Here is a 17,020-nt window from a genome sequence, read left to right as displayed (position 1 = left end):
GGTTAGGTTAATATTAATAAGGTTAACGAGTAGTTTCCGGTGCCGGTTGGGTGCCGCCATGGGTATGGGTATAAGTGTGAGTTACATTAGGATTTGGAATTGGAATTGGAATTGGATGTAAAGTCAAAGGGTGTCTGTGAATTGTGAGATTTGTATAATTAAAGAGATGAGGGTGGAATTGGAATTTGTCTTTTGGTTTTTAAGGATTTTGCACGAGAATCTCCGCATCATCATCATTGTTATCAATTTATTATTATTATTATTATTATTATTATACATGTGGTCGGTGCACAAAGTTATTTTTATTTATTATTTGTTTTTTTTATTTGATCTTTATGCTATGCAATTTTTTTTATTTGGTTTACTTTTTATTTGGTTTACTGTCGAGTTTAGTTATGATACAATCACAAACCTAACTGATACAAATTGAATTCATGTCAACTTGTAGTCGAAGTTGAGATTAGGTAGGTTAAACCAATGCTAACTTGTTAAGTAATCAAGATATTATTATTTTTAATTTTTTTATTATCTTATATTTTGGTATTTAGGCGTTCACGAATTTTAGTTCCAATATCATCATAGACATAACCGATACTGACTGAATTCGCGTTGACTCGCAGCCACAATTACAGGTTGCCACAATTGCAGGTTTTCCAACCAAGTTTATTGCAATTTTATTACCTTATGTTTTTGTTTTTATGTGTGACATAAACTACAAGAGTACCATACTATTTTGAATATTTACCAATTTATTTTATGGATTTTGTGTTATCTTAACGAACTTAACAATGTTAACTTTAAAATTTTAAACAAACTTGTAAAATGTGAGCATGTGAGGGGCTTGCCTATTAAGACTTTCTTTTGCATTGAAAAATGTCTTCCATGCTTTAAATGCAAGCAGCACAAGTGACGTGAGGTAGAAGTCCCACTAAAAAATAATCTCAGTTAGACTAAACAGCTAGTGGTAAATGAGTATCGAACACAGGGAGCATTTACTAATTAGTTTGTAAATTAATGAAATTAAAATAAAAATGCAGAAAAGTAATCTCAAAGTTTTGTTTGCTTGATTTGTTGCACTGAAATTAAATTGCAATAAACTAAGAAATTTGTAAATGATTAAGAGAAAGAGTGTTTCTCTCGGGATTCAGATTTCATATGAACAACCAAGGTTAATGTTCAACTCGCAAGAACCACAAAGACATGATTCATGTATGTGCAATTGTTTGTGATAAAAGGGGACTAAGTACTCGTATTACTAGAACACGAGGTTGTCACCCGATGATCAATTAGCATAGCCAACCATAATCCCACCCATTATATCTCGACTGCCAATGACACAAGAACGTATGGTGAAGAATAAAGATCAAACAATATTAACAAACTACAAAAAATCACACAAACACCTTAATAATACTAAGCAGGAATGATTGGATTACTATTCTAGAAATTAAAAAACATTAACATAGTCGTTCACAATAAAACCTTACATCCGGGAAGAACACAAAGAAAATTAGCCGCTCATCGTTTGGATGATCATCACAGCATCAAACCCGAAATCCATAGATAGAATATATTCAATCCTCCCCTAGAAATCACCACAAATATTGTTCTTAACCCTAAAAATCTCCCCAGAGGTTTTGGTTCAGAACTATGACAAAAGATAATGAAAGGTCACTCCAAAGTTGATTATAAAGCAAAAAACGAAATCATACAATGGCTACTGTAGCTTATGGTGACCTTATACAGCTATGGTGGCTTCCCACTGTGCTATTGTGGGAGTTTTTGCATACATCCTACGGTAGCTTACGGTAGCCACCGTAAGCTACGGTAGCTCCTTGTATTCTTTAATTACGTTTTCTACTTGATTCTTTTTCCCGCTTCGTTGCCATGCTTTCTCCTTACCATAGTTTATGCTCCTAGAACCTATCATGACAAAGTACATTGTAGTCATCCACATCAATAAAATAAAACCATTAAACGTACAACAATTATTATATTTATGACAGTTATGGGTTGTCCTACGGACCACCCGTCACATTCCCACACTTACACGTTGCTTGCTCTCAAGCAACACATTCATTTCCTTTTTGAAATCCTTAACAACCATTCTGTCAAATCCTAGTCTCAGCTAAGGTCCCAAATCACACCTTATTCCCCTGTGTTTCATATTTGCACTAGCAACACATCACATATTCATCAAGACATAGAAATATAGCGAAACCTAACATGGTTGCTATTTTTATTTCACGCAACACACCTCTCACAATGAACTCTCCACCGGTAACTTCTTTTAAAGCAAGCATGATGTGCTAGTATACCCACATGCCAATGTGCAATTCCAGTATAATAAGCTTGTACAACTATTGATCCTCCACCTAATGAATGCTTAGACACTCGTGCAAATTAAGAAGGCTTACCATGGGTTGTAACGGGGAGAGGTATTAGGGTAGCCTAACCATTACATACATAACCAAATAAACAACTATATACATCGCTAATTTTTTCTCCCCCTTTTTTTCGTGGCTCCATACTTTGATCAACTTATCTCATAATGTTGCTACTATTTTCTTTTCTTTTTCTTTTTTTTAATACTATACAAAACAAGAAACACTTCACAGCAGTTCAGCAAACTAATGTACAAATACATAAGTAGACTGCTAAGTCGGATCTTCTCGCAACGGTAACAAAAAAATTGACAATTCACGGGGCATTAATCGATAGACAATAAGTTCAAAAATGGTTTCTAAAACAACCAACCACCCGAACCTCTCGTTAACCACATTCATATGTATAATGCATGAGGCCCAACACCCCAATCCACACTCGCACACATCCAGACGAGGTTTCACATAATTGCCTCTATCATCTTTGCACTCATATCGAGCTAAGGTCTCGGAACACATCCATTGCACAAGTTCTATTAGGAAAAGGCACATTGATACACTCAAATAATGAAAACTATGATACATAGTAGTGCATGGCTCCAACTCTCCATGTAAGAAAATGGGTTGCAAGCATGTTACGTGAGATAATCAACCAAAAATATGTTACCCTTGGCTTGAAATCTCATAAGCCTTTTTTTTTTCTAAAAGCTAGGCAACATTTACACAAAGGAATCATGACCATGATAAGGGACCTTTACCTTAACACCACCGTAACCCATATAAAAAAATATTATCTTCGTCCCCACACTTGGGATACATTGTCCCCAATGTACGGTTTTGGAAAATACCGACAATGTAATCAAGCCCCCCCCTGTTTTTTTTCTTTTAATATATGTCACTAAGGTTCACACCCCCAACTCACCATGACCCCTAAAGCAATATAAACACATAACACCACCCAACCGCCCATACCCCAACATTAAACCAAAAGAAATAAATAAACAAAATGTACAAGAACACGACCTGGCTTGCTGCCGACGTCGCTCAGTAATAGCGCGGTTGAGTTGGCCAAAAGCTGGACGTCATGACATCCAGTAATTCCCCGAACTTAAAAACATACTGATCGCTACCACCTCCTTGATTTCCCTCTTTAGGTTATTGAACCGGCTGTTGCACTACTTGATCCTGGCGTGGATCTATCCACGTCGAATGATGTAGGAGTGGCATAGGATATGTGACACTACCATCATATGTGTATTCCATAATTGGTGGATCTGCCACAACCGGTTGCCCTGCGTGCCATGCCTCATGCATTCTCCTATTCCTATCATCCACATAACGGTGATTAATTTCTGTTGTGCGGCGTAGGCATTTCGGTTTCACAACTCCCGTCGATCAAACCTTTGCTTCTCGGTCCATTCCATACTGGCTCCCATGAACGTCTGATGGTCAAACAACTCTTGAGTATATTCAACCCACTGATAAAATATCGGTGCTCACGTATTTATCACAACATCTCGCATGCTTCCTTGATGAGCCCAATTTGGATCAAACGATTGTTCCGCATAATCAATTGTTGCCATACGTGCATAAGCGGATCGAGGTGGCAGGGATGGGCATTTTTTTCTCGAATGCCCGTACTCGTACCTGTTGTAGGTTCCCAGCCGGATCTACACGAGATATCGCGTTCTACGTAGGTGCGGAATCCCTACGTAAGACGTTACGAGTATAGAAAACGATACGAGCTAACACACGATACGATAATCAAACACACGTTGTATTCCAACCGTAAACACGTGATACTCTGATCACTGAATACACTGAATTAACTTCTTGACTCTCAGCCGTAACCTAGCTAAATATATATGCGACAACTTCGCCTGGTAAGTTCAGGCGAAGTTGTTCCTAACTTCGCTTGTTCCACAAGTTCGCCTATAACTAGCGAACTTGTGATAACTTCGCTTACATACAAAACTCAAATCTAACTAACACGATTACAGACACTCGACACTGAACTACTGACATCATGCACCAACAGACTCCCCCTTGGAAGTAGCTTCATCTCTTTAGCTTCAAACACGTGTCTTGTAATCTTCAATCTTTTATCTTCATCTTTAAGCATGCACTCCTTCTCGAACACAAACCGATACTATTCTTTGATATTTCCTCGCTTCGTCTTTCCAAGCAGTAATATAAAATATCTTCTTTTCATTCAACACCTGCAAATCAGCTTGCGACAAATTTACTAGATGCATCGGATCGTACACTCTAAGCAGCTCTTGTTTATCTTCGTCTTCCATCACTGCTTCAGCTGTCTCACAATCAACATACCACCACTTTAGATCTTTGAGCACATCCTTGGACATCTGTTTCATCGGCACTTCTTTCAAACACCGGATCGGTTTATACTTCATAATCGTCCAAGGCTTTCCGTCTGCTCTCAAACCTCTATCCTTGTCTTCAACAAGTTTTCCCTTTTGTGGTTTCAACAGCTCAAATTTCTTCTCTTTTATACTCTCTTTCCACACAATTTTCCCAATAACTTTAGCCATATTATCATCACTTCGGTTAATCAACCCCAATCTGGCTAAGTCTTTCACTTCACATTCTGGCAGTGTATTCAACGATCTTAACAGTCTTTTGAAATACTGAACACCGTCATATCTCTTAATCACGAAGAGCCTCAACTGCTCATCATATATCCAGCAAATAATCCCTTTCTTCGCTTCAGCATAACCTTTAATGTTGTAACTCTTCTTAAACATTGTAGGAACCGCTGGTTTCTTCGTTTTGACGAACCACTGAGCATAACCTTCTTTTCCATTTAGGCTGCTCTTCCCATTCAGATTCATCACTTGCCATCTCTTTACTCATATCTGCTTTCTCAACATCTGGAATGTCATGCTCAATATTTTCCTCAACTATCTCTCCCTCTTCTATCTCTGTATCAATCACAATCTCTTCACCAATCTTCTCTATCTCTTCACTCGGTAATACATCATCATCACCAACCAACTCATCATCCATCTCCTCAACTTCCACTACCACCACATCATCACCACCAGCTGCAGTTGTCGACTCCCCCTGAGTTGTGGAAGTTCCAAGAGCTTGATCAGTTCTTGGCAACTCACCACCTGCACCTTTCGATGCATTGGGATCATCGTCTCTATCATTCCGTCTCTTGGTCCTCAACTCATCGCCTTTACAGCTCGTCTCCCCCTGAGATGCCAAGAACTCCTTGAAAGCATCTATGATTTTTTCATGTTCTACCAGCAGGGACGACTACATCTGATTCTCTGCAACTAGGCGTTGAATAGCCTGGGTCTGGATAAGATTAATCCTTGACTGCTCTGCCACGACCCGTTCAAGTGCTGCTATTCGTTCAGAGTCTTATAGGGTTGTATCGAAATCGAACCTCATATGTGATATATCTTGAGTGTACTGAGGAGGGATTTCCGATGTCACCGGGACCTCAGAAGTAGAAATAGACGTAACCGCAGGTGGTATCGTCACCGATAACCCTGCAGTGGCCACAACAGTCGACTCGATAAATTGTGCCACGACCTCCGTTGGAGTAACAGTCGGAGGCGGCAATGAAACGATCTCAGGAGCCGAAAGTTGGAAAGTAGTGGGTGGGAGGCCAAATGTAGATGAGGTAGCCACCACGGGAACAACCGTAGCGCTTGGCCTTGTAACCTGTAGTGATGAGGGAACCATTGTCATACCGGATAGTGCTGGTGGAGTGAAACGTACCACCCTAGAGCTCTCACCGGCTCCCGATCCCGCACCTATCCGTTCCCTTCTTGACCTGCGGATCAACTGTTGTACCTTTTCTTCATAATATGACTCGCTGTCATCATCAGTCTCTTTCTCTTCCCATGAGTCCGTTCATGTGTAACCAAAATCCTTCTTGCCTCATCAGAACCAGCCACCGTAGCAGCTGTCCTAGTAACATTCACACCCGAAGCACGTTCAACCGGGACCTGTACATTTTCCTCTGGATCAACTCTCTCCATGTCAAAAAATCATTGACCGCCAAACGCTGCGTCAAGGTCAATGGTCTCCTCCGGTGACACAACAGGAGCAGCAGGTATAGCTTGAGGTGCTCCTGCCTGTTGTGGTGCCGGGTCCCTAAACTCGTCCCCACGAGCAGGCACATACCCCGGGTTGATCAAGTACCCAAAAAGTGGAGTATGCCGAGGACGGAGCTCAGGTTTGCTCCTCGCACTCGAAGATCTACATTGGGCGAAGATTCTTTTGTTCACACTCTCTACATATCTTATTGGACGGCGCTGAGGTAGCGTAGGAGCAACATGATTCAAGATCATTTGAAGGAATCTTGGATACATGATGAATCTCTCACGCGCCATCGCCCTTCTTTGACGATCAATCTCATAGAAGACCATCTGACTAAAGCTGTATCGCTTGTTGTAAGTCAGAGCAGTTATCGCCAACTGCATGGTCGCACCCATGCCATCAGTGCCCGCCTTTCTCCCTGACATGCATACAATCATGACATGCATGAGAAAGCGCCACTGTTCAAGCAAAAACCCTTTCCTTCTCTGCGTATCTCCCAAGGGACCAGAGTATCCCATCCTCAAAAACGCTCCATCACGCAAAGGAGCTACAAACTCTGTCGGGTCATCCCTTGTCTCATTTCCAAACCGTAAAGCCGCCCGGATTTGTTCAGAAGAGAACTGAACAATCTGATTGTTTACTGTTGCGCGCATCACCGGGGGTTCGACTCTACAGTCATATTCCACGGTCTGCCAAAAATCCTCAATGTTGGGCAAGGATATCGGCAGAGTTGTTGTAATCGCATGGAATATCCGCGAGCGTAAAAGAAATGTGATGATTTCGCGGAAATCATCAACTCCGCTCGCCTCCGGGTCTAATGTTATATACGTGTTGTGACCCGGGAAGAACTGTCTCTGGTTATCACCTCCGTCATCACCGCCTGCACCACCTGCTCCAGCAACAGCAGCCATATCTGCAACAAACAGGCTAAGTTAGATAAACGTCAAAGCAAATCACAAGTTCGCCTGTTACCATGAGCGAAGTTGTGATCTATTCTGTATAGGCGAAGTTAAAGGTGGGGCGAAGATGGGAAACAACTTCGCTTCAACTTGAACTTCGTCTGATAACTGTTAAGTAAAATGGTCCAGGCGAAGTTAATGATAACTTCGCCTAACCACAACATCGCCTCATAAACTGTTTCAAAATATATAATCAGGCGAAGTTAAACCTCAGGCGAAGTTACGGATAACTTCGCCTAAACTGTAACTTCGCTGAATTTGAATCGGCAACAGTTAGGATAATCGAACGACGTGTAGATGATGAAATTGGAGATCGAGGACTCCGTAACACATGATTTTATGAAGTTTTAGACGTTCAAGTATTTTACGAACACGTGAAAACAAGTTTGAAATCGGGTGTTTAAGGTTTCGAAAGACAAGGTCGAGAATCAAGTCGAAACGACCGATGATTAACCTCAAAAACATTGATTATACGAAACTAGAAACCTTACACACCTTTAATCACGGATTGGAATCGAAATAAGAACACAGATGAATGAGATCGATAAGTTCGCTAAGGTTTCGGAGGATAAGTTCGCTGAGGTTTGAAAATAATGAGCAATTTGACCTTTAAATTCCTTTATATAGGGTCACAGATGTACCGGCGAAGTTAAGGATAACTTTGCCTATCAGGCGAAGTTATGCAGAACTTCGCTGATATTAAAATTTTTCAAAACAAACCCCATAATTTGAACAATTTTCAATTAAGTTTTAAAATATCCTTTAAAGCGTTAAATGATACAATCAAGACCAAGTAACCAGGTATAAAATCAAACAATTACAAAAGTAACAAAAATTTGAAAAATTAAAGTACACGGGATCAAATTTCAGTCTCGACAGGGACTACCATGTTTTAGAAAAGATCCGAACAGGAATCATACTTATTACGTGACTGTCACACAGATCCGTGTTTAGCTGTATTATGACATAAAGAAACAGGTTGTAAGCAGGTAAATGACTTAGAATGGTTTTCATTGTTTCTGTGATACGAGTTAGGATCAATTAAGCTCAAAACTTAAGTGGGCAACAACTCAGAGATTATGATGCCTCCTATCTATTCTCAAAGCATATTTAGCTTTCCCCAAGTCACCCCGAATTGACCTCGACCCGTAGTGTCTGATTAAGTAGTAATTACTCTTTGATCTTAGACTCTGCTTCCCGTTCACCTTCTTGCGTCTTGATTTTTTTTTCTTTAATCAAATATATACACAACTTCAAGTAGAAAACAACTGCAAGTCCCGAATCTGGATCACTGCAGTGTCTTGACACGCTATCTTCACGGGAATCAGAACACTCACGGGCTCGTGTATGACTGGGTAATCGCTTTTCTGCCTATCATTCGGAAAGATATGTATGAAGACATGCACAACTCTTAAGGAATTTCCACATAAAATCGAGTAGATTTAGTTAGTATCACTTCTACTTTTACGCACCATAAAAAGCTACCATGACATACAATGACTGTTCTAAAGTCTTTTAGGCCTAATAACTTCACTAGTTAAGCACACAGAATCAGTATATCTATCACTTTCCAAGGTTGGATCAATTTTCTCTTAAACATAGTAAAGTAACTTCTTACGAAGTAGTAGACTTGAAAAATAATTTCATCTCCCTTAAAGAAAAAAAAATCAAAAAAAAGTTAACTTCAATCGCCCCGACCAGATCAAAGTCTTCAGGTAAATGGCTATCCCGAAGATCCAATGGATCAGCTGGACCGACCACATACAAGTATGTGTCCTTCTAACTAAGTATGATCGACTAATTTTCAGCGAAAGAATGAAAACACATCATAAACCGCCCCGGTCACTTTCAGTCATCTGGTTAATGGCTATCCTTATATTCTACAAGTAGAAATGAGGACCAAACATATCCAAAGACATGTCCTTCAAACTGAGGCAACCGACATAATTCTAAGCGATAGTGACGTTTTTTTTTTTTAAACACAAAAACACACGACATGGTTACTCGGGATTGATCATCCCATTCAGCTCAACAAGGTTTTGAAATCTAGTTTTGTTAAACGCTTTCGTGAACAAGTCAGCGAAATTATCTAACGTGTCAACCTTTTCGAGCACAATCAGTTTCTTCTCAGCACAATCCCGTATAAAATGATGACGAATGTCAATATGTTTAGTTTAGGGTCATAAGTGTAATTATGATTGAAAGGTGGTGGAACTTCATGATAACTAATTCCTCCCCTTTTTGGGGAACCTTGATCACTAACGAGGTGATCAAGTATAGCGGAGGAATTTTTGAATTGCTCAAGTTTCCTGTTAAGTTCCACCACTTTCACTTGGTGATCAGCTATCTGTATATCCCTTTCAGCTATTAGTTTGGTTTTCTCTTCTAGTACTTCATAGCTAAGATCAATCACTTGAATTTTTTCAGCAAGCTTTGCTTTAAGACTTTCAATATCTTTCTCACTAGCTTTAATTTTTACTTTGTAACTATTTTCTCTAGCTTTAGTGAAATGATAATCTTCTTTTAAAGTTTTAAATTGCGCATCCAAACTAACAAACTGATCAGTTATAGTTGTCAGTTGTTTAGACAGATGTTCACACTTAGTACAAGGGAGTTCGGTACTTACCTCGGAGAGCTGGTCTGCCACATCTGCCATGTAAGCTTCATTTTCGCCAGTTCCCTTCTCACTATCTGCCGTTTCGATGTTTGCCAAATTGGCCTGTTCAAATACTTCTTCAACATGCAGATTCCAGTTGTACTCCTCATTCTGTCTGGAAATCATGGCTCTATACTCATTACCACTACCACTCTACTGTGTAGATCTGTTTTGACTGCGTTCTACACGTTCATTTTTGCACTCTTTTGCAAAGTGGCCATTCTGCTGACAGTTGTAACAGCGAACCTTCGACTTATCAAACCCTGGCCTTTCACCGACAAACTTCCTGCCAGTCTTCTTCATGAACCTCTTAACCCTTCTCACAATCATAGCCATCTGCCACTGCAGATCCATCTCCTCCAGATCATCAGCATCGATCTGATCATAGTCTTCATCCAAAATTGCAGGATCAACAATCTTACCCTGAATGTAATTCTCATACGAAGCAATAAAAGATGCATAGAGAGTAAACTGCTGTTCAGCAGATTTAACACTCATGGGCATCTTCGAGTAGTTGTTGTTTGAAACACTTGGGGAAAAACTACTCTTGGTCGCTTGAGGTTGAGAAGCATTTGATCCTCCAGCTACAAAGCACACATCACCGTTCATGTTGAGAGATACATGTCCTTCATGTGTTGAGCTAGCGCCTGACTCTCCCTTAGAGTAATAAGCAGATGATTCAGTTTTTGAACTTGATCCTGAGTTAACCTTTGCACCATACATACCCGGATCTTGAACCTGATCGGTAGGTGTCTCCTTTCGTACCATGTTCAGTTCAAACGTTCTTAGCTTGTTAACTGCTGTCTCCAGGTCATAGTCAGCAAAGTCTTTGTCTTCTCTTATCAACACAGTATACATCTCCCATTTCGGTGGGAGAGCATCAAGAAGTTTTTCAACAATCTCATCTTCTTTGTAAACAATTGAATAGTTGCTGAGTTCAGTCATCAGATGATAATATCTAGTAATGATATCATCAAGTGATTCATTCTTCAGATACTTGAAGACCGAGAATTGGGTTTTTAGAAGTTTAATCTTCGATGCACGAATTCCCACATTGCCCTCAAACCGGTTTTCAAGCGCTTCCCAAAGCTCTCTGGTAGTTTTATACTTTCTGAAAGTGTGCAGAATCTCTTGTGGAAGAGCCATTGTAATTGCTGCATGAGCTTTGCTTTCGGCCTCATACATTTTCTTCTCTTCTTCTTCCATCTCTTTGTACTTCTTGATCTGATCACGACCCTCATACTCAGCAGTAGGTGGAATGTAACCATCTTGTATGCACACCCACATCTTAGCATCTTGGTACTTGACATATTGTTCAAAACGATCTTTCCACGCTACATAATCGGTTTTCTTAAGCATCTTCGGTGCCTTTGTAGCCGAACCCGCTTCCACTTCCATCTTAACTAGTTCCGTAATGTTTATTGAAGACATCTTTCACGAAACCCAAAGAAACTCAAAAAATAAAAAATTTTATTTTAAACAGTACTGTAGGCGAAGTTGTGGTTAACTTCGCTTAAGTCTGAACTTCGCTGATTATGAACTTCGCTTCCTTTTTAAATTCGCCTGATTCGGCGAAGAAGTGGATAACTTCGCTTAAGGTAAGCGAACTTGTGAAGTAGGCGAAGTTGTGGGTAACTTCGCTTGAGATAAGCGAACTTGAGAAGGTAGGCGAAGTTGTGGATAACTTCGCTTAACCTTATATCTTCGCTGAAACCCTACGAACAGTGACGGCAACTTCGCCTGATGAACACGATGAATATGCAGGTTTGATTTCTGGATTTTACGAGGTTTGTGAAGGTGTTATGGGTTGTTTATGATTGTAGGAGATGAGTATGACACAAAAACTCAGAAAACTCGTCCCGCGAATAGTCGAACGGAACGATTTCTATACCCGCTTGATAATCCCGAACCACACAATCGAGCAAAAGATCTGATACCAATTGTAGGTTCCCAGCCGGATCTACACGAGATATCGCGTTCTACGTAGGTGCGGAATCCCTACGTAAGACGTTACGAGTATAGAAAACGATACGAGCTAACACACGATACGATAATCAAACACACGTTGTATTCCAACCGTAAACACGTGATACTATGATCACTGAATACAAACTCTCTGACTCGAATACACGAATAACAAACTGAATTAACTTCTTGACTCTCAGCCGTAACCTAGCTAAATATATAGGCGACAACTTCGCCTGGTAAGTTCAGGCGAAGTTGTTCCTAACTTCGCTTGTTCCACAAGTTCGCCTATAACTAGCGAACTTGTGATAACTTCGCTTACATACAAAACTCAAATCTAACTAACACGATTACAGACACTCGACACTGAACTACTGACATCATGCACCAACACCTGTTCAGTACCCGTACGTGCCTATTGGGTACGAGTACTTTCGGGTACAGGTACGGGTACTACAGGTACTGGTACCCGTTTAGAATATATAGGGGATTTTATTAGGTTTTCAACACTCATGACTTAACTTTCAAACGAGATTTTTAAAACATACTATATATTAGTTGAATAAGTTCATTCTCAATCTATATGTGTATTTTCATATATTGTGTATTCTTATACTTTTATTTCATGTATGTCTAATTGTGAATATCATTAAATAACATGTATTAACTTTTTCTCTTATTTTTATATAGAAATTGAGGAAACAATAAACAAAGAAAAGGAAAAGAAAAAATGGAAATACGACTAGCGAAAATTAAATGAATGTTGACATTCTTTGTATAAGTTAATTTTGGTTTAAATTTTTTGATTCTTTGCATTTTTTGGTATTCATTACTTGATTTTGAATGGATATAATATTATGGTTAATTTGTTTCATTTTTAGTTTTGGTTGCGGTTTTACGGTTATGGTTGTTGTATTACAGTTTTGGTATTATAGATAATTGATTGTCGATACCGTACCATTACCGATATCTAGTTTAGTGATGATTTATTTTAAAAAAAACAAAGGGGTACCAAAGCAAGTACCGTACCCAAATTACATGTACTCGTACCATATAACTCGCGTATGGGTACCAAGATTTACTTTTTTAGGTCCGGGTACTTTCGGGTACATGTACAGGTATAGGTACGAGTATGTTCCCGATCTCAAACCTACGAGGTGGTGCCCCTATTGAGTACCATGGCTAGAACCAACCCCTTCTATATCCCTTACTACATGCTCACCCGGGTTATCCTGATAATCATCATCCCCACTTTCGCCATCCTCATCATCACTATCCGACTCATCCACTTCGTCTGGCATCAATGGCTCGCATTAATGTAACACCCAAGCTAAAGCGGAATATGCCCGAGTGTGACGTATATATTGCTCAAAACACATGTGACACTATTAAGTGACAAGATTATCATTAATTAATTAAACATCAAGTACACAAGTTTGTGACAAGAAATACAAGGAAAAATACAATAACAATTAACAACTTGTCCATTTATTAATATAACATAAGTTCTAGTGTCTTCTCCGTTTCATCCTCTAATAATTGTACCTGTAACATATATATAAAATAGGGTCAACTAAATGAATAGTTGGTGAGTTCACACAAGTTTTGATATAAGTACATAAAAATCATACAATTCCATGAAGAAGTGTAAATGAGCAAGTAAGGTCCTTTCCAACTAGAACTGGGCACCAGCGTACTCAGATAAGCGCAAGAAAGGTTGTAAGGCCCCGTTACCGGTAGCCCTACTTTGGTGTTGGATTTACTCATAGACACAGTTCTACAAATCAGAGTTAATTAAAACTTTACGCGGAATATAAAACTTCAACCATAACATTTTACATAACCTTCAAATCTTGTCTTATAAAACATTCATAGTTATTTTAAATAAAACATAGTCTTTAAAACATCACAACATTTCTTCGAGATGCCAGTATCTTCGATTCCATGCCATGTGTCTTCAATCATGCGAACTGCCTCAACCTATTTGCCTGCATGCATACTAAAAGTCAGCTACGCTGAGTGAGTTCTAGTTAATCACATAACTTACTTTACATACACATATACGTGCCCGAAGGTACGCATTACATACTTAACTTGTCCATCAATCGTTGATACACATACATAACTAACCTTACATTATAAAGAGCATTCGCCCTACATACCTCGGATATTATTAGGGTCCGGTACCCTCCATCCTCGGATATTATTAGGGTCCGGTCACCCTTCATCCTCGGATATTATTAGGGTCCGGTACCCTTCATCCTCAGATATTATTAGGGTCCGGTACCCTTCATCCTCGGATATTATTAGGGTCCGGTACCCTTTCTTCCATACCTTTATAACATACTTTTCTATATACATAATCGTAAGTTTCCTACATATATCATTCATTATTCATCATACAACATACATATAACATCAACCATTTCCTGGCAGTACATGCAATTCCGAAGATCGATCATGTACCGTCAAGAAATCATTCATACATTTCACGTAATACATATATGGCATACACTTATCACTTAGGATAAGTGTATTGACTAATCACATCGAGTATGCACACAACCCCGAAAACTTAACAAGGAAATGGGGCTAGAAACTCACCTGAAGTCGGTTACGTTCACCGTTTATGGTAATTCCTTTCTTGAGCTGTACACGACTAACTGTATAACAATTACACGTGTCAATTAACTATCACTACTTATATCGTCTTTCTAGTCTTAAGGATTACCCTCAACGAACGGGGGTCCGGAAGCAGCGCCCCTGGCAGCGGGGCCTAGGTGCGGCAGCCCCTAGCAGGGTCCTAGGGGCAGAGCCCCTGGCTGGGTTCGAACACATTTTCCATTCAATTTTTAAATCATAATTAATTTGCTAAGTTAAAAGTTCAAGGCTTCTTTGCAATTAAATCATTCTTTTTCTAAGTCCAGGGACTGTTCTGTCATTCTTTCAAAGTTCCGATTCGTTATTAAGTCCTTAACGAATGGGAGTTCATAACGAATTAACTATTTTAACGAATCTGCCTTTGTAATGAATCAAGCATTATAGCGAACTGGTCCTTATGACGAATTGGACCCTTTCACGAACTGGTCCATATAGCGAATTGGACCTTAACGAATCAGTCCCAAGCGAACCAGCCCAAGTAACGAATTGGTCCATCTAATTCGTCATCTTCTCTAACGAACTGGTTATAGCGAATCAAGGGTAATTCGCTACCCCTTTCCCTTAACGAATTAGATACGAACTACAGCTAGTTCGTTATGCTTTCCTCAACGAATCGTCTTAACGAAACACCTTTGATTCGTTAATCCCCCCTAGCGAACTAGGGTTAGGTCAGGGAATGTTCTGACATACCATTAACCTCATATTACTTTTCCGGCGCCGTCATTGCCAGAAAGCCGCCGGAAAAACGCGAACTCACCGGAAAAACGAGTTTTAACTTGTTTTTCACCGTTTTTCGCCCCGTTCGATCCAGATCTGAGCTAGGGTGATCCCTAAGCTCATCATAGGTTCAGTTTATACCCGATTCCACCCGGATCTCATGATTTAAACGGTTTAACGGTGTCGGCTCGTCGTTTCGCAACTATATCTAACGGGTTAAGCTCATACAATATTAAACTGTCGTTACCTCGGGTCGGTGCTCGGTTTCCTTCTTGATTTCGGCTAGGGATAAGGAAGAACTAGAGAGAAATCTTAAGTGTGTGTTTTGGGTGGTGTATGGAATATGTGAGAATGAAGATTAAATGGTGATTAATGGTATTTATATTTATGGATCATGGCCTTAAGCCCATGGTCTTTTCCTCCTTTCTTTCCTAACCCAAGTCCATAACCCATATTCATTTACCCAACACTAGCCCAACTCGTATTCTATTTATCTAAACCGATAACGACCCACTATAAAATAATGAAATTTATTATATTATTATAACCAAAAGTAGGATGTTACAAAGGTCCTTTCCAGTTGGGATTGTGCACCAACGTACTTGGATAATGAGGCCCTTTTCCACTCATAACAACAAATGTCTTGAGCATGACGTGAGGTCAAAGACTCACTCAAAAATAAACCGATTACAACCAATTATATAGCGGTAAACGGGTATCGAACACAGGGAGTTTGTGGAAAATGGGTTACTAAGTAGCCCTATGATTTATCTATATTAATCTATGTGTAGAAAATAAATTCAAAGATTTGGTTGTTTGGTTTTGATTAACAAAAATAACTGAAGCAAATAAACTAGTTTTAAAACAATATGAGGAAATATGCCTTCCCTCGGGTTTAGGTTTCTACAAAAGCCAACATGAATGTTTAACTGAGATGAACGATAAATATATAGTTCGTGATTATGCAACGATTGTGATAATTGAGGACTAAGTACTTGGATTGTAAATGCAAGGTAATCACTCAAATATCAATTAGATTATCTAAGCCTGAGTCCCTCCCGATTAATCTCGATTGCATACAGAACCAAGAACTGACGGCTTAGAACACGAACTCAATAAACTAACAACTTTAACAATCAATTCATAACACAATAATAATGAAATCAATAAGATCAACCATTATTTCAGAAATTGCATAAACATTCAATCAACATTCATAAAGAAACCTTACAATCCGAGGGAAAACACAAAGGGAATTAGCCAATCATCATTAGGTTCATCATCCTCTCGATTAAAGTACTCATACGAATCACCCAACCAAACTAATATTACAGTCTACCCAATATTGTTATTGTTCTCTCCAATTCGTCCTTAGGTTATTCTCAATTGATAGATAAGTGAAAAGACCAGGAAAACCGAATATAGGTTGTATAAACCGGCAGTTACAGATGCCGGACCGTGGCCCATGGTTCACACCGTGGGTCATGGTGGCCTTCTTGAAACATTGAACCGTGGCCCACGGTTTACACCGTGGGTCACGGTGGCGGAGTTTCCACGGTACGGTGGCCTCTGCTACAATTCTTCTATTGGACCGTGGCTCA

This window comes from Bidens hawaiensis, unplaced genomic scaffold, assembly GCF_021521415.1.
Source record: "Bidens hawaiensis isolate Kalapana, Puna unplaced genomic scaffold, B.hawaiensis_p1.1 tig00028985_1, whole genome shotgun sequence".
NCBI lineage: Eukaryota > Viridiplantae > Streptophyta > Magnoliopsida > Asterales > Asteraceae > Bidens > Bidens hawaiensis.
The sequence above is the reverse complement of the archived record's forward strand: the minus strand, read 5'-3'. Positions refer to the sequence as shown.